This window comes from Parasteatoda tepidariorum, chromosome 11 (genome assembly GCF_982258835.1).
Source record: "Parasteatoda tepidariorum strain Cologne lab strain chromosome 11, Ptep-v5.0, whole genome shotgun sequence".
NCBI classification, from domain to species: domain Eukaryota; kingdom Metazoa; phylum Arthropoda; class Arachnida; order Araneae; family Theridiidae; genus Parasteatoda; species Parasteatoda tepidariorum.
Genome location: NC_141765.1, coordinates 42,853,591 through 42,859,590, shown reverse-complemented (window position 1 = coordinate 42,859,590; position 6,000 = coordinate 42,853,591). Strand labels below are relative to the sequence as shown.

The 6,000-nt window shown below is 27.6% G+C and overlaps 1 non-coding gene across 1 annotated transcript; it reads right to left on the bottom strand.

Moving 5' to 3' along the window:
* Positions 1 to 375: 375 nt before the first annotated feature.
* On the bottom strand, positions 376 to 447 carry TRNAG-UCC (transfer RNA glycine (anticodon UCC)). The gene has a single exon. It is a non-coding gene; the product is annotated as a tRNA-Gly (tRNA).
* Between the last annotated feature and the right edge of the window lie 5,553 nt (positions 448 to 6,000).

Below are 6,000 nucleotides of genomic sequence, written 5' to 3'. Positions count from 1 at the left end.
GTAGACTGGTAGAAAATTGAAGAAATTACTGAACACTTTTTTCACAAAAATGTCTTTACAATTAATCTTACATCATCAATCTTAACGTGTTTACTATATCCCCAAAACTTACTTGAAATTCGTAGAATAGTGAAAAATGTATAAATATATTTTATTTTTTTATTTATTATTTAAATAATGCACATTTAGATAGTTTGCTTGCTTATTTACTTATTCATTTATTTTTTTTTTTTTTTGGAAAAATAAACAGGTTTCATTTTGAAGAAATATTCCGATTAAAATTTTTTAATATTTTCTCCTTTATGTATATTTTATTATCAAATGATTCATACCCTTATATTAATCTGTTAATATAATACAAAACAAAAAATTGTCTGCGTCGGCCGGGAGTCGAACCCGGGTCAACTGCTTGGAAGGCAGCTATGCTAACCGTTATACCACCGACGCTTCGAGATAAGCAAAAGAAGAAGCTTTCACGTTTATAAACATCCAGGTCAATTTTACTGGTGTGATGCTTGTTAGATGATTCGAAAGAGCAGTTTCTCTTAAATTTCATTTTCTCCAAACTTGTTTTCCGTTTGCTTCCTCTTTGTTGAAAAGGCCACGTTCTCTTTAAAGAAGTGAGTTTCAATAGCTAAAAACGGACTGTTTTTTTTATACTAATTTTTTTGGATAAAATTCTTGATTTCAAAATACATAAAAAAAAGATTAATTTACCTTTGCCATATTCTGAATGATTTATATTGTAATAAAATGTTTTATAAATAAGGTACGTAAAAGTAACCATTAAGTTCTCCAATTTCCTAAAAATTTAACAGTGTACAATATATTATATATAATACTTGAGTTCAAAATACATAAAAAAAAGATTAAATTTTTTCCATACTTTGAATGATTCATATTATAATAAAATGTTTCATAAAATAATGTAAAAGAAAACTAAATACGGCACATAAAAGTAACCATTAACTTCTCCAATTTCCTAAAAATTTAACAGCGTATAATACGTTACGAATGTAATCCCTATTTTACGCACATTTTTTAAAATCCTATTAAGCCGAATATTAGTTTATTCAATGAAAAATGTCCTAATATTCTTCACTGTTTAACTGATCAAAAAATAAATTTAAAAAAATACATACCACGGAAGCAAAATTATTAGTAACCTACGAACTGGAAAAGTTTTGTTTGAATCATTTAAAATGTTTTTTTTTTTTTTTTTTTTTTTTTTTTTTTTTTTTTTTTTTTTTGAGAAAAGATCGAGGGCACAAGTATGTAAAGCACTGTTTTAAGAAAACGCTTTTTATATCCAAACACTAATTTTTTTAATAATATACTTATTTGTCTACTTATTATTTGTAAATTTATTAATTATAATATTATGCTTATAATATTTGTTTATAAAGGCGAATTGCGTGCCTCGAAAATATTCTTAAATTTTAATTCTATCTATCAATTTTAAAATAGAAAGCAGAAATAGTTAAAATGCGATATGTTTTTCTTTAGTTGCAATGAGCACTTCTGTTTTGATATTGATTCCATAGATTGGTTCACTTAATTTTGATTTCATCATCAATTAACCAAATTTTTATAGCATTATTGAAGATGATATTTCTTTAGTTACGCAATATGTTTTTACTAAATACCTCTTGAAAATACTCCATAGTTGGATTTAAAATTGATGAATATCTATGCCAATCAAGCTAACATTATTTGAATTTTTAGTATGAATCTCTTGACCATTTTAAATTATGATAAGGTACCAAATCATGTCGAAATTCCTTATCAAACGTTTAAAAAATATTAACAATTATGTTTAAGTGCCTCGTCAAATGTCTAACAAAAATTTACAATCTTGCACTGTAAAAAACTTACGATCGGCAAAAAGAACTGGCACCCAGGGTGCTTCTTCCGTAAAATCCATTTTTATAGTAAAGTTTTATACTATAATTTTTACAGTATTGTTTATTTAACTACAGTGATTCAGTGATTTTATAACTAGTAACGCACTAGTAAATACTACTATAAAAATTACAGTTTATCAGATTCTTTTTCCCGTAAAGTTTAAAGGCAAAAATGGATATAAATGGTGAAAAGGAAAATGTTATTTTGGAAATGGTAAAAAGTAACAGCAGTGGTAAAACTGCGGGTACTTTTAATCGTAATTTGATTCACTATTTTTCACAGTGTACGCCATAATAGTCATATACGCTTGTTAAATTAATCATGCCTTCAATGAACTTTTAGTATCACTTGCCGAGGGGGAAAAAACCAAAATATTTGTTTCAGATGGTGATTTGTAGTTTATTAAAAAAGCTCAGGTTTAAAAGCAAAATAATAGAAACTAATTTGCCCCATTTAATCTACACAGTATAATAAAAAAAATTGGCTCTATCGCTTCAGAAATGACTTTAATATTTCAAATTAAACTATTAAAATTAATATTGAAGTAACACCCAAAAAAAAGAATTTAAATAAAGACCGTGAAAGAATTTCCAGCGAATTGATTTTAAGAATTCTTAATACTTTTGACTTAAACTAATTAGAAAAGCCATGCAACTGTGCTGATAAATTAAACAACAATTAAGGTTATTCCAGACTTTTGACCCAAGTTTGAAAGCCATTCTGTCCACGAATTTAAATTAAGAATGATGTTTCCATACTTCCCTCTTCAGAAGCATGTGCTGGCATAATTTAATTATACACTTCGCCTAAAGAAACCCTGTCATATACGATGCTATAACGATGTCATAAAGTCTTTACGCCGATGAGTTGCTCGCACTACAAACGTATTGCTGAGGCAACTAATTTGAATTAATTGCCTTAGAATTCTCTCATTTCTGTGCTGCTAGGGTTCACTAATGAGATATAATATTTTTAAGGCATTTTAGGCTTTAGAAAGTTAAATTGATGATGCACGAAATTCATCAGAATCATTTATATGAAACTAAGCCTTTTATCTCTCAATATAACTAGTCCGAGTAATGAAAAGGCAATATTTTATTCTTTAGAGGAAAATATATCATCTTTAAGCTTTGAAACAGATCTGGTATATCGGGAAATTTGTTTTTAAAAACCTTATTTAGCTTAAAAAACTCCGGATCAAATATATGTATATATATATATATATATATATATATATATATATATATATATATATATATATATATATATATATATATATATATATATATATATATATATATATATATATATATATATATATATATATATATATATATATATATATATGTATATATATATATATATATATATATATATATATATATATATATATATATATACAAAAACTTCGTTTAAAATAATTTTTTCTGTCAATAATTTGTTTGTCACAAGAAAATCTGTCATTTTCTTGGCTACTTTTATTTAGTGATTTATAACCAAAATAGATAGCGCCAGCAATCAATATCTTATGTTCATAGATAGATTAGATACCATCCTATCTGAACATGCCTTGTTGCATGAATAAAGAACCAACTTTCTGGTTCAAAATCTATTTCAAAAAATTTTTCAAGGTGAGTAGGTTTTCATGCTGTCATTTTCCTGTCTTCTTGAAATCATTAATAATATAAACTGCATATATTTATCAGAGTTATTTCAAGAAATCCTGTTGTTTCTGTGGAATGTAAACGTCTTAGGCCAAAATGTTAAATTAAAGTAAAGTTAAATGCTATAAAATGGCAAATTTGTCATTATCCTGGCTGTCATTTTCCTGGCTTATGAGTGCCAGGACATTGAAGTGTTACTAGAAAATTTTTTAAGCAGTTGAATGAAACGAGAGAAAGCAAATATTAACCTAATACCAAGTTTATGTAATATTGTAATATGTTTGAATGTAATCAAAGTTATTATTTTTATTTAAGGATTGATTATTATACACCATTTTATTCTGTACATATCAGCAACAGAAACATTTTTTATTCTTTCTACAGTGGATAAAAAGAAAATTAGTTTAAGCAATTTATGGGCCATCTCACATAGAGGCTTAAGTTGAATTACTTATTATTAGCTTAAAATGACTGTTTTTTAAACTTCTAAGCTAATATGTCATTTTCCTGGCATTCAGGATTTGGTGAATTTCTATTTTTTTCTTTTTTTCTTGAGCAAACATCAATAAACTACACTGCTGTCTGTAAGATATTAATAAATGTAACTAAATGAGTACACAAAAAAAATTAGATTATTTTGAAGACTTTAAATTTGAAGAAATTTTGGATCCGAATTGTCGTGTTTCCAAAGAATCACCCATATAGTACAAGTAAAAATCCAATTTATCGTAAAATCAATTTTTACCATAAAATATTGTACCGTGCCATATCGTAATTTATTTACCTTAATTTTTATACCTTACCGTATTATTTTTGCAGTAATATTTATTTAGTTGGAGAGATTCAGGTTGCTTACTGTAACTTTTTTTGTAAAAATTATGGCATAGCAGATTTTTTTATTTTTTGCATCTATTGTTTGGTAAAAATTGTTTTTACTGTAAAAAGGACCGGAACTCTGGGTGCCGGTGCTTTGAACTGTAATTTTCTTACAGTGTATTTAAAAAATGCTACTATTTTAGTCGAAGAATGTAAGAAAATAAGTAGTGGTTTCTTTAAAAAAAAAATTATCATTTATCACAAATTATTAAAAGAAATATAAATTTTTTTATCAAAGAATGTAGCAACTCTTTTATTTTGAGATCTTATTATCTTTCGCTTACTTAAAAGGAGTAAATATTTTTTAAAAATGTAACATTTCGGTCAGGGAATATAGTAAAAAAATTGCTTTTCGAAACCTAATTTTACCTTTGGCTATGCATATCTCTGCTGCATGATTTAATGTAGAATTTCTCATATAAAAATTTAACAATGCGAAATTAACTGGAAAAACTAATATTATAACGTTAAAATAAAATTATAATTCTAAAGACAATGTTTCAAACTTTCATTCAAAAAATAATTTATATGAATATTAAATAATAAATATTTACGCCATTTTATATAATTTTCTACATATTGCCTCTTATTACCTCTATATTACCTCTTTTCTACGTATTACTCTTTAAACATATTGTAGCATTCTCGCTAACTACTCTTTCCGAAAACTTTGATCCTATACTTAGTAGAAAAGTCCCTTTTCAGAGACAAGTGAATATCATAGTTTTCAATGGAAAATTGTCAAGGAAACCTTACGAAAGTGGGTCCTAGAATGGAATGTGGCAATACTAGCATGAATCCCTTTTAGAACCCATTTGCAGTTCAAGAAAGAAATTATTAACATCTGTCTGCAATACACAGTAACATCGACTTCCCAAGCTTCCAATTTAGTTGTTGCTCCGAAATGGTAAGCGAAGACCAGACTCGGAATTACCCTTCACCCAAATCATATAACAACTTTTTTCTTACTTTACACCCACACTGAATCATAGAGTTTTTACCATCTTTGGTTATGAAACCAGCGTAATATAAGACTTAACGTATCTTGTCAGTCTAGGTAGTCCCAAATATTCTCTATTGTATTTAAGTCTGGAGATCGAGCTGGTCATACCATTCGTTGCACCCTCAAGCTAGTTCTAAGCAAACAAAACTTTATGAGGTTACGTATTATCATCCATCAGAATGGAACATTGGCATATGGTTCTCGTCCCAATATTCCCACCATTCATATACCACCGCCAGCATAACTGTAGTTTACAGTAATGTTCAGCTAGTTTGTGAAGATTACAGAAGCCCAATTGCTGCCTGGACCTGGAAACGGATTTTTTTGCTTAATATAAACTAGCAGTTCTATATTTCCAGTTTCGAAGGAACACACAGAACAGATGGCTGTGTATCTAAACCTTCACTTCGCTTCAATCTTCAAACCCTACTACTATGGATCAAACTTAACTACTACTACTAAAAAAACTACTATGGATCAAACCATAACTACTAAGGAAATTTTTGATCCTGACAAAATGATCTAAAAGAGTGCCTTTCTTCTTTAGGGTCA